The sequence below is a fragment of the Brassica napus genome, chromosome C1 (assembly GCF_020379485.1).
Source record: "Brassica napus cultivar Da-Ae chromosome C1, Da-Ae, whole genome shotgun sequence".
In the NCBI taxonomy this organism is placed as follows: Eukaryota; Viridiplantae; Streptophyta; class Magnoliopsida; order Brassicales; family Brassicaceae; genus Brassica; species Brassica napus.
Window position 1 is genome coordinate 33,695,098 of NC_063444.1, and position 15,018 is coordinate 33,710,115.

A 15,018-nucleotide genomic window follows, 5' to 3' on the forward strand; every position below is an offset into this window, starting at 1 on the left:
AAGAAAAGATTCCTCCAAGATAGAAATTTTTTCTCCAAGATCTCTCTTTGCTCAAAGAAAATGTCTTCGAGAAAAGGATCTTCAAAGAAGAATTCTTCGTCACACTCATCTTCGGGTGACTCTTCTGCCAATGAGGTGATCGCCCCGAAAGAAGAGTTTGAAGTTGAGGAAGAAGCAAAGGATGCGTACTACAAAGCTCTTTGCGGCTCGCCTCCGCCTTCGCAAGACATTCCGATTCCTAAGAGGCCCGTGAGGTCACCAAACGCACCCCTCACGCCGAGCATGGTCTCTCCCGACTACCTCACGACTCTCAGGGACTTTTACCAGATTCCAAGTGGAGTCGTATTTCGGATCCCGAGTGGCAACGAGAGTGCAAAGAACCCTCCGGAAGGTTTCTTTACTTGCTACGAGGCCTTCATGGTGTATTGCCGCATGTGGTTTCCGATCCCTGGTACCATCGTCCGCGCGCTTCACCACTTTGGGCTTTCGATCAGCCAGCTAAGCGTTCTGGCCTTGCAGCATTGGCTCGGCGCGTTGATCTCGAGTTACGAGCTAGGAATGGATCTTAACCCTTTCGACTTCAAGGGATTTTGGTCTACGAGAGGAACGGGGATCGATGGCTCATACTGCATGGCGCCAAAGAAGGGCATGGCTATAATTCAGGGGCACACTTCACATCCTAAGACATGGTTCGAGCGCTTTTTCTTTGTCCGGATAGATAGGGAGTCTGTCGAGGAGAGCTACCTCCACCTAATACGAAAAGCTATGTTTTTCATTTTGATACCTTGAAAACATGCGAAGATGATTTTTTTATTATCTTGCAGTGCACAGGATCCTTCCGCCGACTCCTGCCAATCTTTTTGCCAAGCAAGATCTTCTCCGCGGCAGGCCGTTCTTCTGGAATTCCTTCACCGTTGAACGGATTCGAAGCGCGGTGGAGCTCCATCGATCTCGAGCCGTCTCTCAGCCTCTTGACATTCCGTATGACGTAGAACCGGTCATTGATGTCTTGCCTGCTCAGAGGCAGAGAACCAGGTCTCGGAAAGGCAAGGGAGTTGCCTCTGAGAACGTCTTGGGAAACCCTCTGCTGCCAGAATGGAACCCTAGTTTCTCCCAGGGGAAAGGAGTGGAACCAGCGAGGTTCCCCCTCCTAGCAACATTTTTGCCTCCCTCCCTCCCAGTTTTACTACTCATGAGTCGCTGGACGAAGAGTCGAGGAGGAAAGTAGTCGCAGAAGGCTCCAGCTTAATCAACGAGGTTTATCCTTTGAACTTTGATCTAAATTTTTTTTTTTTTGTTTCCTTTTCCGATCTTAAGTTCGTGCAGGGGATGAGGGTGTTCAATGCGGCGCTCGACGGAAGTTTCTGGGAGTCGCGTATCTCTCACTTCAAAGCAGAGGAGGCTGAAAGAGAACTCTTTCGGTTTCGGAAGGAGGTCGAAGAACAGAGCCGGAGACAGGCTGAGCTCCATTCTCGGGCCCTTGTCCGTGCGGAGAGGAGAGGAAAGAGAGCGATTTTCGCCGAAATCAAGCGGAGGGTTGCTTTGTTTGCCACCGAATTCGAGAGCTTTAAGGATGCTCAAGAATTCGTGGCCGATTTTCGCGAGTGCCGTGGCTCGGTTGCTACCCTCTACAAGTAGCAGAACGAGGACTTCTCTTTTCCTGCCGAGGTCGCTGAGATGTCGGGTCTTATGAATGGGTGTGCCCATGCCGAATCCTTGGTTCCTCCGATCGAAGCAAGGGTCCGACAGCTTTGTGATTCCATCGAGGTCTCGGAGGACACGGCGGAAGCGGGAACCGGTGTTGGTGGTGAAGGTGCCAGAGTCGCGGACGGAGAGGTGGACCAGTCTGCGAGCTCGTTCGGGGTCTCCATGTCCGGGCTCTTTGACTTTGAACTTTGAGGATTGTTGGGATTAATTCCCTTAGTTTTATTTCGAGGTTTGATGTATCTAGGCCGAGTGTGGCCGTATTTGATTTATGTGTGTTAAGGCCTTGCGAGGCTATGTGAACTATGTGTTTGAGACCGGCCGTTAGGTGGCTTTGGGTCCTAGCCGTTTTTTGCGGCTTCTATATATATGATGAATGATTGACATTCTGTGCGTTTTAGTTTATACTTCTACCAAGTGTGAGGGAAAGATACGAGTAGTCACTTCGTATCTTAACTCTTAGTTTATCGTCTTGTTCGTTTGCTCTTACTGAACGAAGGCATTCGGAAACGTTTAGGAGTTTCGCGAAGTTTTGTGAGCGTATTAGATATAGACGATGGGACATGTTTTTAAGATCTCGTATCATGTCTTGAGATATTTGTGGACCAGTAGGACTGGGTTTAGGGCAAGACCTAGGTTTACTTTCGGCTCTAAGGCTGTGCGATGACTGATCGGCTCTCGTTTTGCCTGTGGGCGATTTCCACCTGGTTCTTTCCGATTTAAAGTCAGCGACTTGGCGCCGGCTTATATGACTTGTATGGAACGAACCGAGCACTCTCCAGAGACCGTCTGGAGTGCTGACCAAAATTTCAGATTTCTTGTATAGCGCGCTATGGTATCCTCATCGGATGTAAGAGAACCTTTACTTTTACGAATGTTTTGGGTTTGTTTCTTGGGGCCAATCGACGGGCAATTTGTTTTTTTTTTAGAGTCGCGGACGGACCGTGTGTTTGGATAATATCTCTCGAAAATATTTACGACGTCTCGCTTTTTCCGAAAGGTATATCCTTTGCAGTGAGAAACTTACGATCTTCGTTTTTAGAGAAGATGTATTTGGTCTTGCTTGACCATTGATATGCAGTGATTGTTGTTTAGGTTAGTTCCCATCCAATGACTGCTTGAAAGGTATGCGTGTTTGGAGACCCTTCTCTTGGGTGTTTCTCAGGTTAATCTCCGATTGTTGTGGCTTATTGCAAGTGAATCGGGAGACCGAAATAAAATGAATTTTATTGGAAAAGTTTCGAAAATATCGAGTACATGTGTGGATATACCAAACTTTGTGTCCCCCCCCCCTTTTTGGAGAGGGGGATAGCTGAACTTGTCAATAGGACAAGCTGCCTACGTACCTCTTTCTAGGATCAAGCCATCTCGTAGTTCTGCTTTGTTGTTGCGGGCGTTCCTACTCGTTGGATAGGGCCGTTTCTGTTACTTCGGCCGTTGAGGCTTTAGTTAAATCGGTGGCCGTTTCGTGAGTCGGGTTTTCCGCTGGTAGGGCGATGGACTCCGGGATCGCGTCGCTGTCCGGAGCCGTTGCATGGGCGAGTGATTCCGAATCACTCTTTGTGGAACCTTCGGGAGTACTCTGAGTTTTCTTGACTCGCTTCGGGCTAATCGCAGGGGTGTTCCGAGTTTGTCGTAGCTTATGCTCGGCCAAAAAGCAGAGCCTAGATTGTTTCGGGCATCCCCAGATTACTGCTGTTCCGTTTGGTGTTGGGAACTTGATGCTAAGGTCGTAAGTCGACGGTACCGCCTTCATTGCGTTGATCCATGGGGTTCCCATGATAACATTATAGATAGCCGGGTTATCGACTGCGGCGAAGTCAATGATTTTCGTGACTTCCCTTGCCATGACCGGAAGTTTGATCTGAGGGTCATCGATGTTGTGTCCGAAAAACCGGTCAGGGGTTTTGGTTCCGGGAGGACTTCCCCGAGTTCGATGTTCATTCTCCGGAGAGTGTCGCGGAAAATGACGTTGACCGTGCTGCCTGTGTCGATGAGGATTCTTCCCACTTCGAGGTCTCGAATCACCAAGTCGATGACCAGCGGGTCGCAGTGTCATCGGGTCGCAGTGAGGTTTGTCGAGTCCGGCGGTTTCCTCCTCCTCGAAAACAATCGTATCGTTTGGAGCGTTGTCGGTCGGGGACCGAGTCGTCCAGTTAGAACTTGTTTCCGCCTTTCTTCCGTAGGCCTTGATGAATGAAACAGAGTCGCGGTAGAATTGCGATTCTCTGATGATCATGTTTATCCTCCGGCGGGTACTATTGTCTCCATGGTCATCCTGCCTTTTTCCGCGTTTTTCGCCAGACTGGTTTGCGCATGCGTCCCTCTCGGGAGACTCTTTATCAGTCCTAGGAGGGAGGTTGGAATCCAGGATGAGGTCTTTTATGCTAGTGACCTTAGAGAGGTCGCCAGCGAGGAGTTTTGCGGCTAGCCTTGCGCCGAGAACTTTGCAGTTCGTAGTGGAATGACCTTTGGTCTGGTGGAACTCGCAGTAGGAGTTATCCTTGTACTGGTTCCTGGTCCAGGTGTTTCCGGAGGTCTTTCCTTGTTCGGAATTGATAGTGTAGTTGTGCTCGCCCTGGACGTCTTCTCCCTCGTGGTGGACATACTTGTCGTTTCGAGAGCTTTTCTTTTTTGTAGGCGTCTTCTGCGGGTTGTACTTCAGGGAGAGGATTTTCATCTCCTCTTCCATTACGACGAAGTCTGTTGCCTTATGAAGAGCATCCTAAATCGTTCTCAGTTTTTTGAGGGATATCCATTGCCAGAATTTCGACCGATACCAGAGAGTTTTCTTCAGAGCATCGATCGCCACTTTGTCGCTGATCCCGGTGACTTTTGCCATTACTAGCTTGAATCTGTTCATGAACTCGCGAAGTGACTCGTCTTCTCTTTGAGACAGGATCCAGAGATCGACGTTCGAGGTTTCTCTGTCCATGAACATGGAATACTGCTTCAGAAACTCTGAAGCAAGTTGGCGGAAACTTCCGATGGAATTTTGTTTTAGGCAAGAAAACCATTCGAGCGCGGCTCCTTTGAGGTTTTCGACGAAGAGGAGGTAGTAGCCAGCGTCTCGTTCGCATTCCTTGAGTTTACACCTCCCCATCGCGATCTGGAAAGATTGCAGGTGCGCTTTCGGGTCGGTGGTGCCATCGTAGATGGGAATTTTGATCTTCCCTAGGTCTGAGACGTTGGTCTCAGTAATCCGGGCAGTGAACGGGGTTTTGCGTGCTTCCTTAAGAAGTATGTCGATCTCGGGCGCAGCGCTTGTCGCGTGGTGGATTTGTGATTTCACCGCTTTCACCTCCGCTGCGGTTTTCGCGATGTACTCGCGGAGATCGTGGAGCTCATCAGGATTTCTGGCAGCCTTGCGAGCTTGTCTGTGTTGGCTGCGATGGATTCTGGCCTGCTTTTCGGCCAGCTCCTCCTGTTCTACCCAATAGAGGTTTTCTTCTTCCTCGGTCATGGGTCTTTCGAAGGACGCGTCCTGCCGAGCGGACTGGCTTCGCGTTCTTCTTGGGTGGATGTCAGCACCGTCGTCCGAGTGATCAGACTTGTCGCTTATATCCAGGTCGATGCGCTCAATTTCTTCGCCTTCGTTGCACTCGGTAGGAGGTGGAAGGTTCTCCGCAGTTGGCTGTGCAACTGGCTGGAGCATTTCATCAGGGTTTTGGCCTGAGGAAGCCTTGTCCGCGTGTGCAGCTCGATTGCCCGGAGTCTCGAAATCAAGTCTTCTACCCCTGCGGGCTCTTGTGGTCCCGCGCGGGGCTTTGCTCCTGGCCTTCGCCGTTAAGGTTTCCACCTGTTTTGCGAGATAGGCCACGAGTTTTCCTTGTTCGTCCAACCTTTTCTGAGCGGAGGCGAACATTTTCTTCATCTGGTCTAGTATCGCGGTGTCGGCAGTGACCGTTGATACGTTTCCAGCTAGAGTTTTATCAGCGTTGGCATCGATGGGAGTCCCGTCGTGCGTTTGCGGGTCTTTGTCAGCGTTGGTCGTCATATCGGACTGAGCGTGTGTGGTTGCGAGAGAGATAGATCCGTACCCCCCCCCCCCTCCTTCTAGCGCCAAACTGTGGGAACCAAAATTCACACCATCGAGTTTTGCTAATCGGAGGAAAGCCAAGTTAACCTAGCATTCCCTGAAGGTCCTGGTTATCTGCAGGACCACACACGACACGATCAATATGAAAGAATAAAATGTAAATAAGCAGAAAAAAAAGAATAAGAGGATCTTATTTCCGAATTCGCGTTTGAGCGTGAACAACAAGTAAAGACCTAGGCTACAAGAGCTGTCGGTACGTTCGCTAGTCTAGCGACCTAAATCTAAACTAGTTGAGTCGCAGCTCGATTAGTAAAAATGGAAAAAGATGCCTAAATTGCTCTAAGTGCTAAGTTTTTTTTTGATGTCTTCGTCCTAGGTCCTCCTTATATACTCCTCCTTAGGTCGGTTTTTCCTCTTCTTGGGTCGGATTTGTCGCGAAGCGGGCTTTTCCATATTTCCTTCTTCTTTGTGATTATCTTCGGAAATTTGACATTTATCTCTTCTTGTGGATGAGATAAACCGTCATACCAGTCTTTGGGCTCAAGTCTTTTGGGACCATAGATGGACCGTTGTCCGCAATTCGGTCCATCTTCGGGCCGTATCGAGACTTAAACGTTTTTGCGATTTTACTCGCGAAGTAGCCGTTGGTATAGGCATGGTTCTTCCAACGGAACCCTGTTTCTTCGCATAGCCGAGGCAGTTGGTGTTAAGTTAACCGTAACCTGCTCTACTACGAAGAATAGGAAACCGTTCGAGAGACATAACCTTCCCAACTTCCCAAATACTTTCGACGATGTTTTTAGACGGAACATTGGTGTCGTATCCACGGACCCGAAGACTGAGTAACGGAAACTTCGGACGAAGATGCATGGTTATGGGATGGGACCGGGTTCGGAATGGTCCACGGAGAATTGGCCGCGCTTGCCGGGCGAGCTGATCAATGCCACGGTCGAGCTCGCCGGCTCGCGTCATGGCCGAGCTCGCCGGCGAGCACGACCGTGTTGCCTGTCGACTCGCCGACGAGCTCGGCCGCGACGCGAGCCAGCTCGCCCGGCGAGCACGACCGTATTGCCGGTTGACTCGCCATAACTCACTCAAATCTTAACCAAATCAGCTCATTCTTGTTCCTGAATCCAAGCTTTCGCCCCTATAGTCTATTTTCTTGAAACAATTCATCTTTTCATTCTAATCCAAGCAAGGTATGGAGATTCAAAGATGAATTTCGTGGGTTCATAAACCCTAGAAATTAAAACTCGAATTTAGCTTAATTTCTTGCTTTATTTTGGTGAATTTGACTCGGGAAAGCTTATATATCATGTTGAGTTGCTAATTTCATGGTAGAATTGAGTTGAATCCGAAATTGAAAAATTAAGGTTCTTGAGATTTGGAAATTTTCGAAATTGTCCACATTGAGTTTGAATGTTGTTTGGGTTGAGGTATTTGGATGTTTTAGAGTTTGCTTAGGAAGTTCTCTCAATTTAGAGCACAATTGTTCAATGAAAAACACTTAATTGCCATTTTCATGCTTGAAAACATTGAGGAACTTGATTCTTTGTTTATAACTCTTATCACCTAGACCTAGTTGTCTATTGATGTTGCAATGTGATAATCTTGCCTAAAGCTGATTATTCAATTGATTGAATTCACATTTGCAACTTCATTTTTACTCATCTTTTGTACCTCTTGCTAATACTCTACCAAGGTTTGAATGTTACAGGTACAATGACAAAGACAAATAAAACAGATATGGAGGCTAAGAAGGCAGCAGTTGCAAAGAGGGAAACTGCACTTAGGGGAAAGCCCCTAGAACCTTCTGAGCCAAGTCAACCAGGAGTGGAGAGAACATCTAGACAACAAGTTCTGGCTGAGAAGAAGGCAAAAGAAAGAGAGAAGAGAGAGGGTAAAGCTGTGGCATCTTCTGCTAGGGATGAAGGAGGAGAAGAGCCAGCTCCTTCAAAGAAAGCCAAGAGGTCTAAAGGAAAGGGGATTGCTCTTGATAGGGACAAGAGCAAGACACCAACAGCTGTTGAGCTATATCATCACTTGGTTAAATGTGTTTCTTGGGTTCCAACACGCTTCGCTGACACCAAGATGATGGAAGAGCTAGGAATCGAAGGAGATGTTAGGACAATGCTACAGCACATGAAGATGGAGAGCTTCTATTCCATGGCCTATCCTACTTATGAGGAAGTTTCATGTCAGTTCCTTGTAACTCTTGAAGCTACTTTCCATGAAGTTGAGCATGTGAAACAAGTTTGGGGCAAGATTAAGTTTAAGGTCAATGGAAAGACACATTACATGAGTTTCAAAGACATAGGAGCAATGATGGGGCTTAAGGACAATGAAGATCCAAATCTCCCAAGATTCAACAAGCTCCCTACAGGTGTTTGGAGAGTGATAAGTGGCAATCAGCATGCTACTGGTCATGACAAGAACTCAGCCATCAGACATCCAGCAGTGCTTCACAGGATACTCGTCCACACACTCTACCCTCGCAAGTAGCCAGGGACAGTCAATGAAGAAGAGTTGAGGTTACTCTACCGAGCTGTTAGAGATAATGTCACGCCTGAACAGCTTGAGGAGTTTGAGGAGATTGATGAGATGAAGTTTCCTACAACTGATGTTGGGGTCAAAATCGGTCACGACGGAATCAATGTCTGAAAGTCCGTAAAAATCGGCATGAACGTTTTTACGAAAAATAAATCTTAGAAAAAGACTTATTTTTATGAAGAATCTTGCGGAGAAAGACTCGAACAAGGTTGCTGCGTAGCAACCAGCGTAAAAGCTGGTTGCTACGTAGCGACCGAGTTCTCCCCGAAGCTCGGTCTACATAGCGACCAAGCACGTACACGGCTCGGTTGCTACGTAGCGACCAAGCTCTCACCGAAACCCGGTCGCTACGCAGCGACCGAGCACATACACGGCTCGGTCGCTACATAGTGACCGAGCTCTCACCGAAGCTCGGTCGCTACGTAGCTGTTGGGGTCGGAAATGGTTACGACAAAGTTAACGTCCAAATCCCCGAAGAAGAAAACGTAGAAATCTTCTTCGACAAATACTTTTTCGAAATAGATTCTTCTTTACGAAAATCTTTGCAGAGGAAACGCGAGTTGTCGGATAAGAGCTCGAAAAGGGTCGCTACGCAGCAACCAAACGCATGTTCCACTCGGTCGCTGAATAGCAACCAAGCTCGAGCCAAAGCTCGGTCGCTACGTAGCGACTGAGTGTCCGTTCCTCTCGGTCGCTACGTAGCGACCGAGCTCAAACCAAAGCTCGGTCGCTACGTAGCGACCGAGCTCAAACCAAAGCTCGGTCGCTACGTAGCAACCGAGCTCAAACCGAAGCTCGGTCGCTACGTAGCGACCGAGCTCGAGCAAAAGCTCGGTCGCTACGTAGCGACCGAGCTCTTCCGAAACGTCGATATGACATTAGTCCATGCATTCTCGTCTACCCTTCGATGCTATCTCCCGAAGACCGTAGCGAACCCATTTCACGTTCCCTGCCATTCTAAGTTATCAATCAAACTTTACCGTAAAAATCGCGGAAAGTTCGTTCTTTATCGAAAGAAGCCGTAATAAACGCTTCGAGTCAGAAGACGGCCAAAAGGGACCTAAGACATGACTCGAGGCCCAACTTACGATTTCTTAACCAACAGCCCATAAGCCGCATGACGGTTACGCTTGGTTCGCAAGGAAAGCTAAATGTCAATTTTCCGCGGATAAATACGAAATTTTGAAGATAATTACGAAGATTAGAAAAAATGGAATATCTCATTTTTTATGCTATTGCGGCTTAAGGGCAGAAGGGTAAAAACGTAAACCGACCTTGGAGCCAGTATATAAGGAGTCCCAGGCGAGAGGCATGGAAAAGGATTTTTCTCAGAGAAAACTTAGCATTTAGAGCAATTAGGCAACTTTCCGTTTTTGTTATTTCGAGCTGCGACTCAACTAGGTTTTGCAGTCTAAGGATGTTAGAACTATGAATCTCGCCGATAGCTCTCATAGCCAAGGCTTCTACCTTGTTGTAACGCTCATACGCGGATTCGGAATAAAACTCCTTTTGCTCTGTTTTACGATTTCTTATTTCTTTTCGTCTTTAATTGTGTGTTCTGATTGCTTGGCGCGTGGTTTAACAGATATCTGGGACCTCTGGGAAATTAGGGTTTTCCTAACTTTCCTAATTTAAAGGGAAATCGACGGTGCAAATTTCTGTTCCCACAGTTTGGCGCTAGAAGGAGGGGGGTATGGATTACTCTAACTCATAGCCGCAAAACGCAAGATCAAAACAATGTATTGAAATACGAAAGAGAAAATCGCTGTTCGCAACAACGCTGGTAAGAAAATTCCAGCCGCCACTGCGCCTACGGCCAACGCCTACGCAAACGCCACAGTTCTTGAGAAAATCATAAACCTTGCTGTGACTTTTCGTCACAGGAAGTGCAATGAAACGAGCTCGCGATTTCTCTTTTTAAACATAAAGGGAAACGATCAATCTTGTCAAACCCCGTAAGTTTGGCTCATTACCGAACAAAAGAAATCTCAATGCGTAAGGGTTTTACCAAAACACGTTTTCTGAAAACATTTTGGAAGGTAAAACTTGTTCTCCCAAAAACCGCAGAAAACCCCTAGGTTAATCGCGAAAAAAGGAAGCGCAACAAATCGATTACCCGAGCACGCACACAGCTCGGTCGCTACGTAGCGACCGAGCACGCACACATAGCGACCTGTCAGGCCTCAGAAAGGTCTTCCTTTGGGTTCTTTTTTGAATCCTCATTGAAACGCTTTTCGTTTCGTCTCAATCGGAGTTTCCGTTGAGATTTTACGACGAAAACAAGTAGGACTCTTCTTGGCTTGCTTCCACTCGCTACGTAGCGACCTGTCAGACCTTCACTCGCTACATAGCGACCTGTCAGGCCTCATAAAGGTCCTCCTTTGGGTTCTCTTTTGAATCCTCATCAAAACGCTTTTCGTTTCATCTCAATCAGAGTTTCCGTTAAAATTTTACGACGAAAACAAGTAAGACTCGTCTAAACTCCTTCGCTTGCTCCTACTCGCCCTTACCTCCATCTTTGTGTTCTCCTCCAAATCTCGATCGAAACGTCTCTTGTTTCGTCTTGATTGGAGTTACCATTGAAACTTTACAAAAAAAAAAAAAAAAAAAAAAACCCGCAAAGACTGGTTTTCTCGCATGGATTCAGATTAATCGTATAAGACGGCAACGGTTAACTTAACACCTTAGCCGCCTCAACTATACGATTACGTTGAACCTTTTTATAAAAATTGACATCGTATCTAAGGAGGAGATAACAGCCAATTTCGGAAGATAAATGTCAAGTTTAAAGGATAAAGACCAATATCGAAAATGGCGAACATGCACGAGAAGAGGAAGGGGAAATAAGCAAGCAAAACTGAGAAAAGACAAAACTGCATCTTCGAGAGAACTAAGGTATTTCCGACTTGAAATTTTTAAAATCAGACTTGGAATTTTTGTAGGAAATTACTAAGAAATAAAAACGCCTTTGAGACTACCATAGAACTTTAGGGAACGTAAAACCTAGGTGGATAGTCTAGCGAACAAGTCGTAGGCAATTTTTCTTGTCTCGATATATCGTTCCATAACTGTTCAGCCAGATCTTGCAAACCGATCTAAACTCTCCGAAAATCGAGAAACGATCGCCACGCATATCAAGCTTGCTTCCTAAAGAGAGAAAAAAAAACTAGAGACATGAACGTCGTCTTAAAACCGATTCGTTTCTAGCAATTTTCTCGGAACCGACATATTCCAAGTCGTCAAAATGGAAACAAACCAAATCACAGTCCAAGCGTCGTCTTTAAATCGTCCAGGATTATTGATCATTCCAAACCTTAGAAGAAGAAACGTACACAACCCTTCAAAGTATCGGTTCAACTATTTTCTTTCGTAAAAAAAAAAGGGGAGCAGGTACGTATACTATACTCGTATACTCCCAAACTTCAAAAACTTTTGCAAATCGTCAAGAAAACGATTTTGTCAAAGCAAATCATCTCAAATAGGCAAACGACAATCTAAAATTCGTCTAAACGCTAGCAACATATTCAGACGATCATGAACATAATCTCAAAGACTATACATCATTTCTTGTCGCAATCATGCGTACAGAAAACATATACCAATATCAAACTGAAACTCGACGATTAGCCAAAGTATTGAAGCCCTTTCCAGTTTTAGAAAGCGAGTTTCGTTTAAAAATTTCTACGAGAAATCTTCAATCACCAAAGCATTTCTTTCAGTTTCCGTGAGTCACGGAAAAGCATCGAAAACATTTGTGACGAAGAAAACTCGAGAATAGATGTAGCATCGTGCACAAAGAGACGCTTTCCTCCCGATGGGGTAGATCCACCTCTGGTTGACCAATTCGTTACAGAAACGAATGTGTCATGAGAATCCTTTCATAAAACCTATGAAAAACGTTCTGCGACTAGATCGTAATGAAATAAACTTCGGTAACACTCCATGAGTAACTCCAAGCAACTTTCACCTAGGATCGAAATCACATCAGAAACGTTTCTCGTGAAACCCACAGAAACAACGCTACTTTAACATATGTTAAAATATGACCGATCTACAACCTTCGTAAAACCGGTCCCCGTTACTTACGCGAAAAATTCTTCGTACAATCAGACCAAGTCTTACGAAGAAACTTTCTAAAGTTAACATAACAGGCTTTATGAAGAACCATGCGACTCGCTGGCTTATGCTTTTCTTTTCCCTCGGTCACATCCGAGAAGGCAGTTGTCCCGCCACTGACTCCACAGTGGTTATGTAGGAAACCTCTTGGGCTTCGTCTTCCTCAGGCAAAAAAAGATTTGATTTTCATAAGACTATAGGTCACATTATACTAAATATTCGTCATATAACTGAAACCTAGAGCGGAGAATCATTTTCTACGACTATCGGCCATATTAGCATGGATAACCCCGGCAAACTTGGCCCATCAATCTCAACAAGCGCTCTTTGGCCCTCGGTCAATTACGCCTTCCACTAAAGGTCCAAACCAATATTTGCCATCCCCTTTAAGGACGATCGTAAACTAACATGACCTTAAATGTTAAAGGTCTAATCCTTGACCTACAACATCTTTGGCTATCTGAGTGAACACATCCCTCACGCCAAGCCAAACTATTTGAGAAACCATAGCTCCATCACTTAACGGCTAAACGACAATCTACGATTTGTCTAAAAATGTAGTGTGACTATTAAGAGAATAATTATCGTATAGCCTACAGTCGGAAGTCATATGATAAATTAACGAAACTCAGTTCTAACAACCAAATGGTTAAAGGAAGATCTAAACTTTTCGAAAATTGACCGAGTTAAATACGTTCCACAATTCACTTTAAGCCCGCAACGTTTACCCATAATACGCGGCATGTAAGGAAAAACTCATAACAAAGCTTCTAGAGCTATACGAAACATCCTCAAAAATGCACGAAATAGATCTCGGAAAGCCAACACTTCACAAAGCACTATGAAGGAAAACCCTTCTTCCCATGGAAAAATTTACGCGACACCTCAGTCCTAATTCCTCTATCGCAAATCAAATTATTAGCATCGAAACAGGAACAACAATTTTGGCTGCGAACATCCGTAGTCAAACAAGAACGTTTCTCAAACGCAGGGCTAAGACTAAACCCTTGCAACATCGCAAAACATCTTCAAGCCCGTGAACATTTCAAGCACGAAACGCGGCATACGAAAGAATAACAAATCTTCAGCCTCGCGAGACGTCGCAGACGCCTGAAGATTTGTTCTTCGACAAAATTTTCTTCCTCGATAAAAACACTTTCTTGGAAGACTAGACAGTCATACGCACTAACATCTTCTCAAAACATATCATTCGCGAAGACTCGAAACTGTATTTTTGACCATTAAGTTTGTTGCTGATCACAGCGAACTCTTAAAGTCCTAAACAGACTTAGCCATCTCGTGGAGATGACTCTCGTACATCCGACACAAGGATAATAGCGCTATAAAAGAAACCCAAAATTTTTGGTCAGCACTTCCAGGAGGCTTAAAAATTGTCCTTGGAGAGATGCTCGGTTCCAACCATACAAGTCATATAAGCCGAGAACCTATTGCGGACTTTAAATCGGTATGGAATCAGGATGAAACTGAAACGGGATACGTAAGTCGAATTAGTCATCGCACCCTCTAAAACCAGAAGTAACCCTAGGTCTTGCCCTAAACCCAGCGCACTGGTCTCTAACATCTCTAGGCATAGTATCAAAAACCTTGATACGATATCCCAAAATTTGTCTCTTTGCCAATATTCGAGCGTCTTCAGAAATCCCGCAAGATTTACACACTGCGGAAAACTCTCAAAACAGATCACGGATATAGCAGTTCACACAGAGTTAGATTACGAGATGACAACTCGTAATCTTCCTTCTACACCCATATAAAATGCCATCGGCAGCAACACGCCTGATAACCGCTACATAAAAACTAGACCATAAAGGTCTCGCTGGAAAACAAGTCATAAGAACCTTAACTCCAAGACGAACTATGAAAGGCTTGATCCCTTCAACAAGGGTACGTAGGCAGCCGTCATAAGACGCAGCCCCAATCTTATCGCGTTCTACTCTTAGAAGAGCGAGAAGACCACTTACCACGAACCTTTTCGACCATTAATTCCGCCTAACTCACCTAACTTGCCAAGCCACTCGCTAAAACCTAACGCTAGAAGCTCATGGTTCTAACGACCTGGGGGGCTAACTGTTGGGGTCAAAATCGGTCACGACGGAATCAATGTCTGAAAGTCCGTAAAAATTGGCATGAACGTTTTTACGAAAAATAAATCTTAGAAAAAGATTTATTTTTAGGAAGAATCTTGCGGAGAAAGACTCGAAAAAGGTTGCCTCTTAGCAACCAGCACAAAAGCTGGTCGCTACGTAGCGACCGAGTTCTCCCCGAAGCTCGGTCGCTACGTAGCGACCAAGCACGTACACGGCTCGGTCGCCACGTAGCGACCAAGCTCTCACCGAAGCCTGGTCGCTACGTAGCGACCGAGCTCTCACCGAAGCTCGGTCGCTACGTAGCTGTTGGGGTTGGAAACGGTTACGACGAAGTTAACGTCCAAATCCCCGAAGAAGAAAACGTAGAAACCTTCTTCGACAAATACCTTTTCGAAATAGATTCTTCTTTACGAAAAGCCTTGCGGAGGAAACGCGAGTCGTCGGACAAGAGCTCGAAAAGGGTCGCTACGCAGCAACCGAACGCGTGTTCCGCTCGGTCGC